The sequence below is a fragment of the Heterocephalus glaber genome, unplaced genomic scaffold (genome assembly GCF_053883595.1).
Source record: "Heterocephalus glaber isolate CG9 unplaced genomic scaffold, H.glaber_assembly_v1.0 deba00000122, whole genome shotgun sequence".
Lineage (NCBI taxonomy): Eukaryota > Metazoa > Chordata > Mammalia > Rodentia > Bathyergidae > Heterocephalus > Heterocephalus glaber.
Genome location: NW_028258138.1, coordinates 7303203 through 7323086, shown reverse-complemented (window position 1 = coordinate 7323086; position 19884 = coordinate 7303203). Strand labels below are relative to the sequence as shown.

General features: G+C 51.3%; 1 protein-coding gene and 1 long non-coding RNA gene across 6 annotated transcripts in view; both read right to left on the bottom strand.

Annotated features, from left to right (window-relative positions):
- Positions 1 to 2776, bottom strand: part of B3galt5 (beta-1,3-galactosyltransferase 5) — a 60799-nt gene extending 58023 nt beyond the window's left edge. Inside the window, exon 1 of the mRNA XM_004842358.3 lies at positions 2623 to 2776. The gene's annotated coding sequence lies outside the window, so the exon portion shown is untranslated. The remainder of the gene's footprint in view (positions 1 to 2622) is intronic.
- Positions 2777 to 8157: 5381 nt separating this feature from the next.
- The window catches only part of LOC101712225 (uncharacterized), a 46002-nt gene continuing 34275 nt past the window's right edge, over positions 8158 to 19884 (bottom strand). For 4 of the 5 annotated variants that reach the window (XR_015451694.1, XR_015451698.1, XR_015451696.1 and 1 more), the window contains 2 exons: positions 18356 to 18460; positions 8158 to 10303 (listed from right to left, as the gene is read on the bottom strand). This is a non-coding gene — a long non-coding RNA (uncharacterized LOC101712225). The other variant, XR_015451697.1, reaches the window with a different exon arrangement.

The window sequence follows — 19884 nt, the reverse complement described above, 5'->3', positions numbered from 1 at the left end:
AGAGGCACAGAGAAATTAAGTAACTTCCCCCGTGTCACAAAACAAGAACCTAGCAGAGCTGAAATTTGCACCCAGGGATCTGGCCCTAGCTCCTCATCTCTTTGTGAATATTTACGGAACGGGGGAAAATTAATGACCAGCTACTTTATTCACCCAGCTGGGTCCCAAATGACTTCTAGCTCTTTGTCTTCCATTGAGGATGTGAGATGATACTCAAGTTAGACATAAAAATCCTGGTTGAGCCAGGCATGATGGCATACATTGGTAATCCAAGCATTCTGGGAGGCTGGGGCAGGAGGATTCCAAAGCACATCCTGGGCAAATGACTCAGTGAGACCATGTCTCAAAATAAAAAAAATTTAAAAGGGCCTGGGGGTGTAGCTCAAGGCAAAGGTCCTGGGTTCAATTTCTAGAACTACCAAAAACAAAACATGATTGATTCATTTATCAGAGTCTCATTGCATGAAACCCTTATCCCCTCATCACAGTTTTCAAATAAATGCCAGGTTGATTTTTCAAAATCCCTGTAATCCATTTTATCTACCTCTTCACTTAGTGTCTTCAGACATGAGCTCAGGTATTTCCCTGCTTCCACGGGAAGAAAAGCGTTGTCTGAACCCACGGGGAGCCAGCCCCAAAGCCTGGTGGGGCCCCATCCTCAGCCCAGCACAAGCAAAAGGAGACTGGAATCAGGAGGGCCGGGAAAGAAGCAGGAGTGGGAGCCACGGACAAAGGTCCAGGGTGGGCCAGGAGCGAGGCCCAAAGACTGACAGTTTTCAAAGCCGCTGGAGCCCAAATTCAGGACCAGAATCCAGTTGTGGTATAAACCCTAGTAGAAACCTGATCACAAGCCCTGTCTAAAGGACCAGAATGCACAGGAGGCACGAGGAGCTCCCCAAGGTATGAGAGGCCAGCCATAGCCCAAGGCGAAGTCCATGGCCGGGCAAGGGGAGGTGGACTCCCTGCAGCCCTCCCATTACCCTCTGCACTGGCCTGAGCTGCAACTGCCCCGTGCCTGCAGCCACGGACAGGGGCTCAGTAAAGAGGGCTGTCTCCCAAGTGCCCTGCCCAAGCCTCACGAGGATCACCACCACGCAGAGACGCCTGGCCATGCAGGGATGCAGGACCCTCAACAACGGGCGTCCTAGGATCCCTTACATGTTCAAAGCACCTACCTAGAAATCCTGCGAAAGAAAGGACGTCGAGTCTGGATAGCACTGCAAAAATAGCACTGCCTATGTCAAGTTTTTCAGTTGACAGCGTGGGGGAGCACAGAGGCTCCGAGATGCTCCCAGAAGGAGTTAACCCTAAGGGCCTCACATGGGGCTGCTCCCTGAACATCAAAGAGTGCTTATTTTTTCATTTACCTTAAGGAGAAAACTAAGTATGATGAATTGACAAGAAAAAAATTAAAGAAGATAGAAAACAGGCCTGAATACAGATGTAATCCAGTCCTTAAAGGAAAGATGTTAAATGCTCTTTCTCTTTGAAACTGAGTTTGCCTATTGCATGCACCTGTTTTAAACAGGAAACACTTTTCTGGAGCAGGGCATCGAATCCAGGGTCTTACGAAGGTCAGGCTAATGCTGAACCACTGGGCTACATCCCCAGCACAAGACTACATCACTGAATTGAAATACTTTATTACATAAAGCAGCGATGGCGAACCTTTCAGAGCTGTCAATGTTACAAACAGCCCGCTGGGGCACAACTGCCATAGGTTCACCACCCCTGCATATAAGGATGGGCCCCACCAGCACGGTTTACCACCATCAGCAGGACACCCCAAACACATGCAGGCGATCGCACCACACAGACCCCTGGTCCCTAAATTCCCCTCCTCCATCTCTCTGACCCAGGACAGAAACAGTGAGACATGTGGAAACGGGAGGTAATGTTAATATTTTAAAAGGGTGCTGCATACATTTAAAGATGTTTTTTAAAGCTTGGCGTGCTCATCTAAAGGAAGGGTAAAAAATTGTTTTACTCAGTTTTCTATTATTTGGAAGCCAAATTTATGCATGAAAAGTTAAAAATCTAAACAAAAAAGTGAAACAGAAACAGGACGCGGGGAAAAAAAAATCACTGGAATACAAATACTTGGACCACATATACTATGCATATTATAGCAGAATGTGCGTGCATAGAGAAATGGTAAAAATAATAATTATATTGTAATAATAAGCGGATGACCAAATTAAGGCACCTGCCTTTTTAGAGCTAAATGACCTAGGAGCCTCCTTCCTGCAGGTCCCTCGGACACAGGCGACACCCGGCGTCCCCGAAGTGAGGTGGATTTGCCCCTCGCAGCCCAGCCCCGCCCCGCCACACTCTGCTCCCTCCCGGGCGGATTTTCTTCTCAAGATGTAGTTATTCTTCTGAACTGAGCGACGTCTCCTCTGGCCTGACCCTACGCGGCCGCCCTCCCGCGGGGGTGAGGAGCAGCGAGACTTTGCCCACGGATACGCTGCTGCACGAGTTCGAGGACATCCGGCCTGTAACCATCTTCGGCTTAAACTAGGAGGCAGGGGGCGGGCAGCGAGCCCGCAGTGCGGAGTCCCCGGCGCAGCCCTCACCTGCCCCGTGCCCCGAGCCCCCGCGCCGCCCCCGCCCGGCCCTTACCGAGCGCGAGCGTCCTGCGCGGCCCACCCGGGCTGCAGGCGGCCGGAGCTCAGAGCCGCATCCCGGCCGCGGAGGAGGGGGCGCGCGGCCGGTCCTCCCGAGCTGGCCCAGGCCTGGAGGGGTCTGGCGCGGCCCCGCGCTTCGGAGGTGGGAGGAGCGCCGCGCTGCGCACGGGGAATCTGATAGGTGAGGGGGCGGGGCGGGGCGGGCTCTGCCTCCCGCTGGGTCCCGAGCTCCCCAGGCGGGCGCGGCAGCCGGCGGGGCCGGAGGAGCGCAGCCTTTGCCGACCACCGCTGACGTAGCTGGGAAGCTGCTCTCCGGACCCCTCGGGCCGGTTCGCGAGTTCGCCGCCTCCCAGGGGACAGAAGTGAACTTCGGAAGCGGCCGCAGCCTCCGGAAGGGGGTCCGCGCTTCTCACCGCCGCCTCGCTGCGTCCTTCGCCCTACCCAGGATGCAGCGGGCACTGTCACCCGCTCTTCCAGATGAGGAAACTGAGGCACAGAGCGGTTCCCCGGGCCACAGTCAGCTTGGGGAATAAAACCGTGGGGGCACAGTGGCAGGTGGTGCCGAGAGCACCCACCTTTCCCTGGCGGGAAAACAGCCACATACGTGCGCACCTTTATGTTCATAAATGCTCCTGCGTGCTTTTTACGCGTTGGAGATTCGTGATTTTATCCACGAGAGCCGACCCTGGCCACACAGCGAAACCCGGGAAGCTCTGTAGATTCCCAGGGCGCAGGCCCCCACCGCGAGCCGAGGGCATCTGCCTTATGTTCGCAAGGAAGGTCCCGTTTTCCACGGCCTCAGAACAGTGCTGGTCCTTGTTCCCCACCCTGCCTTGCGACCCTTTCTGCAAGAGATGAGATGCGCTCGTGGGGCTGGTGGGTATGCAGAGTCCAAAGCCTGGAAGCTACAGGATCGTTTTGGAGAAAGGAGGAGGTCTGAGGAAGCCTGGAGCTGGGGGTTGGGGTGGGGGCCTGCAAAGCCTCTGATGAGAGGAGCACAGCCAATCACAGCGGACTATTAAACTCCTCCACCGTCTCCTGGGGTAACGAGCAGCCTGGCGCTCTCTGCAGCAGAGACACAGGGTGAAGGGGGCGCAGCTGCTGCGCGCCACAGCCCGGCCTCTCAGCCTGCACCACCCTGACCCCTCCCACGTGCCTGTCAGCCATTGTCACCTTAGCTCTGGTGACCCAGCCCCGGCCAGCTGAGGGGCTGTGACACAGGTGGGTGGAGGACCCAGAGAAAGGGGCGCCTGTGGACAGCAGCGTCTCAGAGGGGACCCGGCAGGCTGGCATGGAGGGGTGAAGGCCACTGCTCTGAGGCAGGGTGGGAGCTGAGACCTGGAGAAGGGGAGGAGGGTGCATCCAGAGACAGAGAAGGCCCGGCAGCAGGATTCGCCTCGCCTCCTGGGACTCAGCGAGACCATGTGGAAAACAAGCTGAGCGCTCTGGGTGCACAAACCGCTTGGCCCAGTGAACTCGGCCGGCTGACAGCCGGGCTTGGCTGTGGGCCTTGGAAAGTGCAGCAACCAGACCCAGAGCTCAGGTTCTAAGGCCCTGACCTGATCTTGGCCAGGCGGTAAGGGAGGCCCCGGCGGGGCTGCTCTATCCCTGCCACTGCGGATGGGTGTCGTCCAAGAGCCATGAAACTGACACCTTTCCCGCACGTCCTGGCCCTGTGTGCAGCCAGGCACCAGTGGTGGTCAAGCCCTGCTGCCTCCCAGGGTCTTGGGGTCCCCACACACACTCGCCGCCTGAGCCCCCCCTGCCATCTGGGGAGGACTGCTGTCCTGTGCCTGGTCAGAGGGTCACCAGCAACCCATCCCTGTGCCCTCAATGCCAGCCACACAGGTTGTGACAAACAAAAATGTACCCAGATTTCCCAGATGTCCTACGGGAAGCAAAATCCTCTCCAGATGAGAACTGCATATGAGCCACATAAACTCCTTTGTGAAGCACCCACCCTCGGGCATTTTGTTTAAGCAATGGAACACACCCTAGTACACCCTTTATCCTGTTTGTTCAGTGCCGCTGCTTAACTCTGGGGTGGACACCTGTTTCTCTGTGCTGTCTTCCGGGCTGCTCCTCCCAGCACAGGTCTTGGCCTGGCACATCATTAGGGTTTATATCTGGATGTCCCCAGAGCCTCCTGCACTCATACCTGGGGCTTTGGGGAAGGAGACTGGAGCATGGGATGACCAGGTCCCTGGGGATGTGGCCTAGAAAGCCTGTAAATCCCTTCCCATCTCCTCCCTGCCTCCTCTTTTCCATGCCCTGGGCAGGTTTCCCTCTGCCGTGCTGTCCCGCCTTGGAGCCAACTGACTATGGTCTGAAACATAAGCCAAATAACCCTGTCCTCCCTAAAGTTGTGGGTGCCAGCTGTTTTATTCCAGCAACCAGAGGAGTGACTAAGACACACAGTGAGCACAGAACAGTACCTGAGGGACCAGTGGGTGACAGAAAGTGGGGCTGCCAGGGGGACGGAGGAAGCAGGGCCCTGTGCAGAGCAGGGCAGGCACCAGCCTGTCTGATTCCAGAACCTGGCTGGAGCCAGCCTCATGGCTAGGACGGTCCCACGGACCCTTGTGCAAATTTAGAGAAGGATCCAAAGTTCTGTGAGGCCGGAAAATGGATTTCCCAGGAAGCCGCTGTCCTGACTAGAATGACTTGGCCTGGAAGGCTTTGCGGGCCACAGCAGTTTCCTAAAAATCAAACTAGGCTCTCTGGGGGAGCAGGGTGAAGGATCGTGGGAATTGAGAACTGGTGCCACTCTTCAGAGCCCCGGGCTGGTGCGGCAGCATCCTGGCCTCTGTCCTGGTCCCCAGTGAGGGGCATCGCTGCTCCATCTGGGGACACCATGCCCATGCGGGCCGACCCCACTCCTATGGGGAGGCTACCCGGGAATGGAGGGAGTTTGCTGGACAGACCCTGTGAGAACAGAGCCCCCAGCCCTGCAGCCACAGGGCCCAGGGACCAGAATACACGTGTGCATTCCTATGCTTATTTTGTATTTTCTTTGGTCTTATTCGAAATTATTCCAGAATAATGCAATTTTATGGCACTTGGGAAGCCCAAGGACACTTAGACAATGACCACTGACCTGCAGCAGCTGAGTGGGCACGCAGTTCCGCCTAAATTGCTGTCACAGTGCCCTACCCTTCACCCAGGGCTGTGTTCTTCCTGAGGTCTCCAGGGAGTTCTGGAAAGTTTCTGAAAATTGAGGTCCCCATAGAATCTTCAGGACAGGATTCTAAGCCCGGGAGGGGATGAAGAGGTGGGTTTGTGAAGAGCTTGGCCCTCACTGTCCAAGCTGGCTCCACCCCTTAGTTTCCTCATTGGCATAGTGGACATGGACACGGGTGTTGGAAGAGTGATGGCAGATGGTGCAAACACAGGCTGGGGACATCTGTGTCACCCTGTGCTTTCATTTTGATAGCATGTAACAATTCTCAGGCATTTCTGGTTTATTTTCATTTCTGCTAGATAATTTCCCATAGACTAGGTTGGGAACTATCTTACTGACTTTGTTTCCCCAGCACTGACCACAGCAAGCACTGAAGACAGGTGGCAAATGAGTAAGTGAAGTGATGAGCTAAAGAATTAGTTTTAAAATGAGTGAGTGAGTGGAACTTTTAGCACAGAGCCTAGAAGATAGTAAGCAAGCACTCGGCATTATAACAACACCATGTATCATCTTGCGTACATATTACAACTTTTGCTTTTAGACCAGAAGGGCCTTTTGATAGGGCAGCAAGCTAAGTAGGTGTAACGGTAAACTGATGTCAGTGGGACTTAAGTAAGAGCCATCTGGCTGTCTGGTAAAGTCCTGGGTGTGTCTGTGGATGATTGACATGTAGGCCACAAATTGAGAGAAGAAGACCCACCCTAGATGTCAGTGGCACAACCAATAGGCATGTGGCCTGGATGGAATAAAAAAAGGAAAGAAGACAGAAGTCTGCCCTTTCTGAAAGAGTTCCAGTCTCTTCCATTGCCTTTAGACATTGGCCACCATTGGTTCCTTGAGCCTTTCAACACAGGCTCACACTGACGACTCTGCAGTGAGCTTCCAGGGTATCGACCTTCAACTGCTACTGGATCCTCCAGCTCCCCAGTGTGCAGGTGGCCATTGTGAATACTTCTATCTCTGACCTGCTAGGCAGCCATTTTGGATCTTTAGCCACGGATCCTGTAGGCGGCCATTGTACTCTTCTACTTCTGATCCTGTGAGCTACCTAATAAATCCCTGTATAATTCTACATATATTGTATACTGATTCTGTTCCTCTAGAAAACCCTAATACAGTAGGAAAGTTGATGACTGTAAAGATGGTTTAATTGATGGCAGTTTTGGAAAGGAGAACTACAGGTACTCTCTCTGCAAGCAAACAATAAAAATGCTTTCCTGGGTTCTTTCTTTTTTCCAGAGAAGGGAGTGGAACCTCCAATTCTTGAAAAAAAAAAAAAATATATATATATATATATGGCTGTCCCCTGTCTGTTGCTAGTGGAACTGACATGGGGCAGGCCGCATTCAGCAAACCAGCCTTGGAGAGACTACAGTTGGGTCTAGTTTTCAACCTGGTCTCACAAGGCCTCCCTGCGCTATTTGTAGAACCATCTGGTATACCAACTCCAACATCACAGAGCTTGTATGGCTGGGATGGGAGTAGAATATGCAATTCTAAAATACCAGAAGAGATGGGTTTGTTTGTTTTTAAGAAACCCAGAAGCATTTACACATCAATCATATTTCCTTGTCATACTGAGAAGGGGCACCCTTACCTTGCCATCACCTTCAGATCATCAATAAACCTATTCTTTAGAGCACCCAGCACTCTCGTCAAAGAAGCTGTCTACCTGGCACTGAAGGGTTTTTTGAAGCGCTGACATCAAATTCACACTCAGAGTTGTCACTGTGGGGATTTCCATGGACCTGGAGTTCTGCAAGCATATGTCTGATTCATTTTACTTAGCATTACAATCTAAAGGTGCATCCACTTTCCCACAAATGCCTCATGTTTATCCTTCTTTATGCCAGAGTCGTGCTCCATGGTATGTAAACACCACATTTTCTCTCTCCATTCGTCTGTTGATGGACATTGGGTCCCTACCAAGATTTAGCTACTGTTAGTTGTCAAGTCACTTAACCACACCCTTATCTTCGGGATTCTGATAATCCCAGTGAGCGGGAGATGTTATCGTATAGGTGCAATTGAGCCCCACAGGTGCTAGAGATCCTGTGGCTTCTTGTCAGCTCTGTGTCCCAGTGGAGAGAGCAGGAAAGGGGCCTGGACTGCAGCCTGCACCATCACCCTGGCCCATGTCAGTGCCAGTCATCTGTTAGATGGCCCAGGAGCACGTCACGGGGAGGGATGCGGACAGGACTCCAGCCTCGGAGTGCCTGCACTTTTGGCCTCCCGAGTCAATGAGGAGCATCATGATGTGAAGGCCCTATTTCTGTGTTATTGATTTAATTGAACAAAGCCTGGGAAAAGAGAATTAATGGAAAGCAACTTAGGAAACTCGTTTTTAAAAGTATAAATTTAATTTTCACTATGATGATGATGATGACGAAGAAGCTCTTTGCCAATCTTTGTGTTTTTCAGTCCCAGAGATTGAGACCCAGGGTCTTTGCACTGAGCTACATCCCCATCTCCTTTTTATTCTTTATTTTGCGACAGGGTCTCAATAAGTCACTAAGTTGCCCAGGCTTGGTTCAAACTTGGACTCTTCCAGTATGTTATTATTCTAAATGTTTGATGTTCATTAAATCATTCTTCCTCATTACTGTTGGTGAGGTGGATCTTCATTCTATCCCATTTTACAGATGAGATAGGGCATCACAGAGAGGTCAAGTGATAGCCCTATGGGATGATATCTTGAAAAATAGGAATAACATGAATATAGAATGTGGCTATATCACTTTGCTAGCCCATTGAATTCCTCCCTTGCTCTTTGTCCTAACTCTTTGTCCTTTGTTATGAGTCTACAGTGAAGAAAGGGAATTGGGTGTAGAATGTTCCTTGGGGTAGCCTGGAGTGAATGGAGCTGGGGAAACCCTGAATTTCATTTCTGGGTTTTTGTTTATAGTAATTTTTTTTTTTTTTTAGTAAGCTGAATTCCATTTCCCATAGCTTTGCAAACTCTCTTCCTCTTTTAGGGACTCACAATATGACTTTAAAGTTTTGCATAGCTCATTTGTGCTGGGGCAGCATTTACAAAAGTCTGTCCCCTGGATTTTAAAACTGTGTTTCACAGAAGACACAAATCAGCATCCAGGGCCTCATGTGCTGAAAGCTTGGCAAGCCCTTGCCTGGAAAGTTTGTTAATGCAGGCCTCTCAGAGCCTTTATAGCCTTTATAGCGAATGGTGAATGCTCAAGGAGGGCCTGAGGAATGTAGCCCTTTCCCAAACTCACCTGACACAGACCCATTTTTCAAAGAACATATTGTGTGAACAAGGTTTTGAGAACCCCAGTTTGGTTAACAGTGCTCTGAAATAAAATACAGTGGTAACTCGGTTCATGAACTTAATCTGTTCCATGAATCTGGGGACGGTGGCTGGGTGTTCCTCACACAATGCAGAGTTCCTGAACAAAAGCAAAATTTTGCTGAATGCTTCTGCTCGAGAACCCAACTGAATTGTTCATGAACAAAAGAGTTTGTGAGTGAAGGCATTACTGTAAATCCAAGGGAAATGAAGGCAGAAAGAAATGTGCAAAATCTCTGTTATTTCTGCCGTTCCCTGAGGCCCATCTGGCAGCACAACATTCAAGTTCATGAACACAGGCAAGAGGAGGCTCGTCGGGGCCCTGAGACACTGAGAAGTGGACGTCTTTATGGATGACTGAATTTGGACACCCAGAGAGTCAGACCACACTGTCCCCAAAGCAGGACGGAGCTGCTGGGCCTGGAAGAAGATGTGGTGCAGAGCAGCCCTGTGAAGCCAGCGGGTGGACGCGCCCTCCTGAGCCCATGCCGAAGTAGAATCCAAGTATACTTCGAGGAGGGCCCAGAAGGACCTCTGAATGGATTTGTCCACTGATGGATGCTAAAACGCTCTCCGTGTTTGTGTCTCGTGTTTGCGGAAGGTGGATGGATCATGGGCTGCTGTTCCCTAGGTGGATTCGTGCACTGATGAGTTTGAGGCTGAATGTGCTGTCAGGAAGGGGTCCCTGGGCTGTGACCTGGCTCCTCCCTCCTCTCTCTGTTTCCTGGCTCACAGGGGAGCCTCTTTTCCTTGGCCACGCCCCTCCAGCATCTTGTTTCTGCCTTGGAGCCAGCTGACCATGGAGAAAACCATGAGCCAAATAAACCTGTCCTCCTTTAAGCCGTAGGCGTTGGGCATTTTGTCCCAGCAGTGGGAAAGTGAGTGATACGGTGGATTCATGGATTCACAGGTTCGTGAGGTAATGAGTTATCTTGAGCTCAATTTTATTAAACACTCCCGTTCTCTCTCCTTTTCCCTGTCCTATATTAGGAATTGATTCCAGGGCCTGCACTGAGCTAAATCCCCAGCTAAGTCGCTGAGTTGCTCAGGCTAGGCTGACACTCGTGATCCTGCTGCCTCAGCTTCCCGTGGGCACAGAGGCCCTCAGTGGATGCAGCCCTTTGGTCCTGGACCTCTCAGCCTCCAGTGCTGTGAGGCGACTGAGGCTCCGTTCTTCACGAGTTACTTCATCTGTGCATAACAGAAAACAAAAACAAGTGAGAAGCCCAGGCTCGCCTTTCCTGTGAGGCTGCTGCAGAGAGGTCAGGGTCCTCGGGCTGCCCCTGCAGGCCACACCGACCCTGCACAGACAGGAGGCTGCATGCATCCCCGGGTGCCGTGTGCTGGGGACCGCGGAACAGTGCTCTGCTCCCAGGGAAAGTCTCTGTGTCCCGGGCACAGCACCGGGGAAGAGGCAGGGAAGGCACCAGGCGCCCACGAGGTCCTCTCTGCTGGCTCCCCAGCCCCTCGATCGCCTCCCCGGGGCGCGGGGTCACAGTGCGTACCGACACCAGCAGCAGAAGCCCATGTCCCTCCTCTCCCCCTCAGGTGCAGCTCTCCCTGCCTGTCTTTGGAGTCCTGCTGCCCCTTCCAGCCCTGGCAGCCTCCCCACCCCCCGTGACTGGATCACACCAGACCCTTGCTTGAAACCTGTGATTTCCCTGCAATCTGACCTCAGATTGTTCCCCCCAGCTTCCGCTTCTGCCACCTGTTCTGCTCCCGGGCCACCATGGGTGTCACAGCAGTCTGGCATTATTTATTTCTGTCCCACTCACTTGTTCCTTCCCCAGGTCCCTAGAAAACTCCTATGCAGCTACCAAAACCCAATAGCACATGCCACCTTCTCTCCCTGGCTCAGAGTCAGAGACTTTGTCCCCAGGTGTGTTCGTTCATTCACCTCCCTGCACCATTGAGGTGGCTCCAGCAGCTCACGTGTCACTCAAGTGAGAGGACTTCCTGTCATTTATGTCTGCAGCCCTTGACTGGTGTTGCCTGTGAGCATGTGGTGTACAGGGGGTGCTGAGTAAATCCCCAAGCCTGTCCTTCTCCCATATAGATCAAGGAAAGGCAAGGCCCAGCCCCTTCTGGGGCCCTCCACCCACCCCGCCATACCCCCAGCCCTGCTGGGTCCAGCAACCTCTGACATTCAGGTGAAGGACAAAGAGCAGTGTTGCACTGGAGAGCTATGTGCCGTAGGAGAACCCGCCCTCTTTTGTTTGAGATGGGCTCTCAGTGTGCATCCCAGGCTGGCCTTGACCTTACCAAGCAGCCCGGGATGGATGCGAACTCATGCCAATCCTCCTGCCTCAGCTTCCTGAGTGCTGGGAAGACAGGTCTGCCGCACCACGCCCGGCTCTTCATTCTGACTCTGGTGACGATCCCCACTGGGAAGGTGGCCTTTTTGTTCATATGGCTACTTCTATCAGGCCCCGGTCTGAGGGTTCTGGGAATGATTTGGTCCTCTGAATTATTATTTCCTCTTTATCTGCTGAAAAGCAGCAGTGTTGTATGATGAATATTACAGCAGGGCCTCCTGCTGGGGGCTTCACACAGACAGTGCAGGACCCCTTAGAGGGTCCATGCTCCACTCCAGAGCCAGCACTCAGACATCTCCACGTGCTCCCACTGATGGCACCAGTGCCAGCCAGTGGAGAACCCCCTCCGGCGTGGAAGCACTGGGTCCTGAAGCTAGTGAAGAAATCCTGAAATAAGTTAAAGCCCTGGATTCCTATCAATGAAGTCAGAAAACCGCGGAAATTGGGGACAGCATAAGCTTGCAGGAGACACACGGTCTTTCGTGGACAGAGTGAGAAAGCAATACTCTGGGCTCTCAGGATAGGTGTTGTCACCAGCACTGTCCACACCCAGGGCGTTCACCTGAGAAAAGTGATCATAAAAGGACACATCATTAATCTTAGCATAAGAAATCAGTGTAAGTGTTTAACGCCTGCATTTTCAAATCCTTAAATGGAGCAAGCACTGTAAATTTCATGACATCTATAATTTTAGAGATAAAGATAGCTGCTCAGAAATGCCTGGCTCTCCCCTGATAAAATGATTGAATAATTCCCCCAAGTTCTGCAGGACAAGCAAGGAACAAGGATCGAGGACAGGGCCATCATGGTCATGATCTTCCCACGTGACCTGGAAACACTGAAGTCAAGGAGCTTGTTATGGTTTAGGTTGAAAATGGCCCCCAAAGCCACCTGTGTTTGGAAGGAGATTGGTTAGGGGCTCATAGCTAACTTGCTGTTAGGAGGCTGGGTCTGGTTTCAAGTAGCGGTCCCTGAGGGCATGGCCTGGTCAGGTGCATCTCCCTCCTCAGCTCTTCCCTTCTGTCCCTGCTTCCTGTCCGCCATGAGGTGAGCAGCTCTCCTCTGCCATGCTGTTAGCCATGCAAGGGCTGCAACTTCTAAAGCATGAGCCTGAATAAAGCCCTTCTCCTCTAAGCTGCAGGTGTGGGATATTCTGTCCCAGGGATGAAGAAAGTAACTAAAATAAATGCATTTATTGGGCATCCTCTGTGATCACCCTGAGCTACAGGCTCAGGTTCCCCAATCCCAGTGAACCCAAGCTGAGGGTCAGATGCCACCTGGCTTTGCAGCCCCAGCCATTCTCTCCACCAAAGGTCTGCGTGTGATGGGTAAGAGTCAGGACACTGAAAGTGGCAGACACAAACTGCACCTGTCTGCTGACTCCTGTGTTGAACACACATCTACCAGCTGTGTCCATGCCAGACTCTAGGGTAAAAGCAAACAGGGCATCCTGGTGGTCCAAGGAGGGAGCCACCCGACTGCAGAGGCCAGGAGGGAGAAGGGGAGAGAATGAAGAGAGCAGGTTGAGGACAGGAAGGGTGGAGCTAGAGGACCTCCCCCACCCCACTTCCTGGCCACAAGAACAACAGCTCCTCCCCCTGGGGGGGGGGCTTGATAAAGAACCCCAGGGTGGCAGCTCAAATGACACCCTATTGTCCCATGCTGCAGAGACCAGAGCCTGAGATCAGGGTGGCAGCTGCATCAGTTTCTTCTCCAGCCTCAGAAAGGAAACAGAGGCACCATATCACTTTCAAGCCCTCCTTTGAACAAGCAGGGATTAGCGAGTCAGGCAGCTCCTAACCAGATGGGCTGGGGGCTCCGAGGAGGGAATGCAGACAGAGCCTGAGAGGCCTCCTCAGTGAGTTTAGGGACTGCCTGAAGTAAAGGAAAATGAAACTTCAAGCTAACCAACCTGAACCCACTGACCAACTTTTATAACTCAGGACTCTCCGGCAAGACAGGCAAATAAGGCAACTATAAGTTGTCACCAGTTAAATATTTCCTTTGCTTTCCTTGGCTTCCCTTCCGTATTTGCCCAAGGTTTGCCCTGGGGATAAAATGTAAAGGTGAATGGGAAGAATGCATTTGGGAACTGTGTGCATCAATATTATTTCAGTCACATTATGAACAAAGCTATAAAACAGCACCCTGGTTATTACACCACGGGCAACCCGAGCTAACCCCATGTCCTCCAGACTCTGTGATGAGCATTGCTGGAGCCCACACCAGCCCTGAGAGGGAGGGAGCTCAGGTATGCAAAGACCTCGGCTGTCCTGAAGAGGCCAGCTCGATCCTCTGCCTGGAAGCTGCGGCTCCCCTGTGCCCAAGAGGGACTGGCTCCTCCAATGCAGCACACACCATGAGACCCTGACCATGTGCAGCCTCCAAGCTTCGTGAGGACAGGGTCTTGCTCTGATTTAGGCACCACTGAATACCCAGTATGTAGGACCTGTCCCCTGGCCACAAGAACACGGTCCTTCAGTAAATATTGGTCCATAGACTGTAGGGCGCTAGACTAGGGACAGGGCCCACCTGCCATTAAAGCTCAGATTGCAGCAAACAGTGGCATCACGCAGACAGCTACCACAGGGATACAGAGGCAGGGCAAATTCTACAGAGCACCAAGGAGGATGTGACAAATCCTGCTCACTGGTGCATGGGAGGAGCCTCACAAGTTGGAGCCCAGCCTGGGCAACTCAGCCACTAAGCAACTTAAAAAAGGGCAGGGGATGTAGCTTGGGGTGAAGGCCCTGGGTTCAATCTCACTGGGCCCTTGGGAGGGCAGGGACGGCTGTTGAGGGAGAGGCCGAGAGAGCTGACGTCCGGGACAGGTGGCCTTCTCCCCAGGTGGGAACTAGGGAAGGGTTCCTGCCACAGAGTCAGCACACAGAGGACACATGTGCAGGACAGCTTCCTGCTCCTGCTGTGACAGACCCATCGCCCTCAGTGTCTGCAGGTTCCGCACCCTCAGATCCAGCCAGCTGCAAACCAAAAATATTTTTTTTCAATTACAACTGTAGCAAACATGTAGAGAACTTTCATCCTTGTCGTTATTCCCTAATCCACAAGGCACAGCTGTGTGCAGAGAATGAGCGCTGAACGGGGAATCTAAGTCATCTGGCGGGGATCTGAAGGCTATGGGGCAGAGGCTAGGTTTATGCAAACAGTGCCATTTTATATAAGGGACTGGCGCCTTTGTGGGTGTTGAGGGTCCTCCACGGACACGAAGGGCAACTCTACTACAGACTTAGTGGGGGCCAGAAATCCCTGTGAGTCTCCGGAGGACAAAGTCGAGGGGTCTCACGGGCTGACCTGTGGTGTGGGTCTGCTTCCAGGCTCCCTTGGGTATCTGGAGGATCCAGTCACTGGGGCCGTGGGGCGAAGTCCTTGTTTCTTTCTGACTGTTGGCCAGGGTTTTTCTTGGCATCTTGCGACACTGGCCCTCCCTGGCCACGGCCTGCTCCGTCGTTATGGTGGCAACCACGGCCCATGTCTCACACCTCAACCCTCGCCTGCCTCTTCTCCTCCACCTCTCTCTGGCCCCTCGACCCCTCTGTCCACTTTAAGGGCCCGAGTGATTATCACCCCGGATAATCTCCCACTTTAAGGCCCCTAGCCTTAACTCGACATGCAAAGTTCATTTGACCATGCAAGGTGACAGCATCAGAGGTGCCAGAGACCAGGCAGGGGCATCGTTGGGACCCCCCCCCCGCCCCACTGCACTGACCATGCAGCTGGCAGCTCTAGCCCGTGGGTGAAAGGGGACTCGGGGAGAGGAGGAGCAGAAGCCACCCTAGCAAGGCCTCTGGATGACTCTCCACAGGGAGGAGCACAATTATGCAGCCCCTGAACAAACACTCCAAGGCTTAAAGCAAGGGAGTGGCCGACCACGTCCATGGGGAAGCACTTAGGTGGCAGATAGCCTGGGTGTGACTTTGGCTTGGGTGGGTTTTCGTTCAAAGCCAGGCTAGTGTGTCTGAGGACCTGAGCCAACTCCTGAGCTCCAGTTTAGAGGAAAAGTCGTCTCCGTGTCTAAGTCAGCACAGTTCCCATAACAAAGCATCACAGCCCAGGGCTTCCACAACAGACTGGAGGCTGGGGGGCCCAGAACAAGGTGCTGACACATTCCGTTCCTGGTGGGGGCGCTGTTCCAGGCTTAGGGATGGCGGCCCTCTTGTCGTGTCCCCATGTGGGCTTTGCTCTTGTGCATCAGAGAGAGAGAGAGAGAGAGAAATTTCTGGTATCTCTTCCTCTTTTATAAGGACACAAGTCCTATTAGATTAAGGGTACCTAAGCACCTCATTTATCCTTAAATACTTCCTTATTGCCTTGTTCCCTAAATACAGACCCATTGGGGTAGGGCTTCAACATCAGAAGCTGGGGCTTCCATCCTAAGAGGCAGGCATCTGAGTGGAGGCTTCAGGCTGCGTGGACAAAGCCCAAAGGTGTCTGAACGCTCGCTGCCCCTGATGTCTGCTCAAACATGAGAGCACCGAAGGAAGATCTACTTGATTCCTTAAATGCTGACTTCTTGCCTTCCTTGTGACCTAGTCTTATTTCCCCAGTGTGGCCATTTTGTAGCTATTGAATCTTAAAGGAAAAGTGAAAACAGAATTGTGACTGAGAGCCAGTTGCTAAACCCAGGCCTTCAAATTTGCGGAGGAAAATCTGGCTTCCAGCTGTACTCATCACACAATTATCAAAACGATGCTGTTTCATCTCGACTGTCCCCAGCCAGCTGTAGTGTGAGCCTTAGGGGACCTGGCTGTCAGAGCCCAGTGGCTTCATTGAAGACGGCAAGCTCCTGGCCAACTCTAGACGGGCCTGTGGAGACATTTTGTCCTCTCTGGAGCAGGGCTCCCCAACCAAGGGCGATGGACAGTACCCTGGTACTGGTACCCGGTACGTGGCCTGTTAGAAACTGGGCCACACAGCAGGAGGTGAGTGGTGGGCAGCAATGCTTTCTCTGTATTTCCAGCCACTCCTCATCACAGGCATCACTGCTTGAGCTCTGCCGCCTCTCAGGTCAGTGGGGCGTTAAACTCGTAGGAGTGCAAACCCTACTGTGACCTGTGTGTGCAAGGGCTCTAGGTTTGTGCTCCTTGTGAGACTCTAACTCCTCATGATCTGAGATGGAGCTGAGGCACTGATGCTAGCACTGGGAGGGGTAATTTGTATCAAAAATTATGTATCAGAAATATGTGGGCTGGGGATTTACTTCAGTGGTTCTGGCTCCTGCCTCGAAAGTGCAAGGTCCTGAGTTTGATCCCCGATACCAAAAAAGAAAAAAGAAATATGAGAATATCCACAGGAAAATCATCTTCCACAAAACTGGTCCCTGGTGCCAAAAATGTTAGGGATCTCTGATCTAGAAGACCAAGTGCAATGCTTTTTCTTTTTCTTTTTTTGGTACCAGGGATTGAATTCAGGACCTTGTGCTTGTGAGGCAGGCACTGGCACCCCTCAGCTAAATCCTTGGCCCCAAAGTGTAGTGCTTTATTCATGTAATCATCACGATCTTCCTTTTTGTAGCAGTTAGAACTCCCTGAATTTTCCACTCAGCAAACTTGTATTATCCAAGCTTCTCTGGATGCACAGAAAAGTTAAGGCATAGTGACAGTGATGGAGAGAGGGGGAGACAGAAAGGGGTTTATCTAAGGAATTGGCTCATGTGATTTGGGGGCTGCAAGTCCCCAGTCTGCAGGGCAGGCTGGAGCTGGGGAGGAGCTGAGTGTACAGGGTCCTGGATGTAAGACTCCTGCTGCTCAGGACACCGGACTCTCTCTCTGAAGGCTTCCAGCTGATTGGAAGGGCTCCATCCACGTTACAGAGGGCATCTGTTTCACCCAAAGCCTACAGGTTTGAATGTTAGTCACACCTGGAAACACCTTCACCACAGCATCTCGACTGGCATTAAACCGAAGAACTGGTCATCATGGCCCAGCCGAGCTGATACCTAGAATCAGCCATCACACCCCTCGGTAAATTTCTTTGCTGGCATACACTCTCTTTCTTGTCCATGTCAAAATAATAAAGATAGCTTCCGATTATTTAGTGCTAGTGGCCTGCACTGTATTCGTTGATGTTCTGCAGAGCCCTCAGAGGCTGCCTGGCCAGCCTGGGCCTCTGAGCTGAACAGGGGCCTCCAGCATCACTGCAGTTGCTGCCTTACAGGGGCATTTTTGCCAAACTGCTGCCGAATGTCACTCCAGGCTTCCATGGCACAGCTGATTTATTTATTCTCTTAGTTACTAAAAGCAAAGTGTCGAACTGTTCAACTAGAGCCATGGGTTCATCTTTATCTACTTTCAATCCCACCATTTTTGCTTCATGTGTTTTAAACTTTAGATACATATACAGTGCATTTATATCCTCATTCTTCTTGGTAGTTGACCACTGCATCACTGTCATTCATCAACTTGGTTAAATTTAAACCACAAGTTTTGTCTTAACTTCGGCAGCACTGGCTTCCATGTTAGTTCAGTTTTCAAAATAAGAATTGCCTCTACCTCCTCCATTCTATTCTCTTCCCTTTCTCATTTTTTCACCAAGAAATGCCCATTTCTAGCCAACATTTAGCTGCTCACATCGCTGCCACATGGTTCTGTGCACCTGAGCCCTGTTCAAGAGAAAGCAGTGCAAGAAAGAGAGAAAAAAATCTCTCTCTAGAGCACAGGGACCCCTTTCCCCAGGGCCCCAGGGCCCAGAGCCTTCTGGCTGCCAGAAAGGTGGAGCCTCCCCACAGGCCTGGCTGCTAACATCAGCCCAGACAGCTCCACACTGGCGATGTGAGTGGGATGTGGCTAGAAGAGGAACATCCCGCAAAGCGGGGCTCTCCTTCAGGCTCCTGTGGCCAACACCCCTGCACAGTCCAGGAAGGAGCCAACCACAGGTCAGAAATAAAAGAAAGGAAAAACAGAGGACTTACCTCCAATGGGCCACTTCCGCAAGCTTTGATTTCTCTCCTGCATTTGCCTTCTGCTTTTGCTTTTCAAAGTCATTGAGAACTGCATTTTATATTCTGTCCATAGTTCTTAGTTGCAACATGTGACAGAAGAAAGTTGTGCTGGGTTAATCTATACTGACCAGGACCAGAGGTAGGTGTACCTTGAACCATTTTAGGGTTACTATTCTTAATTATTGTTATGGTTCAGATCTACAATGTCCCCAAAGTCTCCTATGTGCAGAGTCTGAGCTTTGGGATGGTAGCTGGATCGTGCAGGTGCTATACTCATTGGGGGACTAAGCCACTGAGAGTTCAGAATCAAATGTGCTCTTACCAGGTGGGGTCTGGTCAGGAGAGCCAGTCACTGGCTGTGATTTGGAAGGGGGGATCTCCCTCCCAGCCACGTGACATGAATGGTTTTCCTTCACCCGGCCCCCTTCCACCATGCTGTTTCTGCCTTTTAGCCACCAGATGACCATTGACTGAAAACATGAACCAAAATAAATTTCTCCTCCTTTCAGTTGTGGATATTGGATATTTTGTTCCATTGAGGAGAAAGCAACTAAGACAATTATATTAATTTGAATCATGTTAGTTTTAAACGCTGCATTTTCACTCTCAGTAATGAAAATACCGAGACACTAGCTACTTGTTGTTTCGTGAGCAATCTATCCTGATAAATCATTTTAATGTTATCCTTCCCAAATTGAGAATTATGAAACTTTTAAGATTTTTTTGACACCTAAAATATCTTTGGGATTCCCTGCTCAGCCAGGAAGTACACATGGATTTGGTTTCTTCAGCTTATAAAAAAAGAAATAACGAAAATAACTGAGTTTGTTTGGTATGTTCCGGATTTTACTTAAACAAAACTATCATGAGAGCTCTTCTGTTTAATCAAAACTGAAACAGAAGAAAAACAAGAGAGAAATTGGTCTTCTTGGCTTAATTATGCAGAGGCAGGGAGCATATACTTTTCAGCTGATGAATGCTCATTCATGTGTAGAAGCTGAGGTGTTAACTGTCTACCAACTGATCTCATTTTATGGCTGCTGTTGCTGCTGCTGGTGTTGTTTGAGACAGAGTCTCACTCTATTGCCCAGTTGACCCTGAACTCCAGGGCTCAAGTGATCCTCCCGCCTCGGCCTTCCAGGTAGCTGGGACTACAAGCAGGTGGCACCATGCCCAGCTGATTTGCCTCCCCTGTATGTGTCACTCCTAGCAGGAAAGAGCCCCAGGAGGGATTTTAAAGGACTAATCCCCACTTACAGTGGCACATTTGTCTAGGTATTACCAAAAGTGGCTGCTGGTACTTGCTGGCCAGAGGCCAGAGTCCACCCCTGGATTCTGTGCGATGATTGTGTACACAGATGGACTCCTCTCACCCTGGCTGGAGGTCAGTTTCTAATCCTTAGCTATCTTAACCACCATGAGCTCCTCCTCACCAGCATTATAACCCCCTGACTTTCCCATTTGCAAACAATGAAATTATTTGTAATTATTTGTCCATT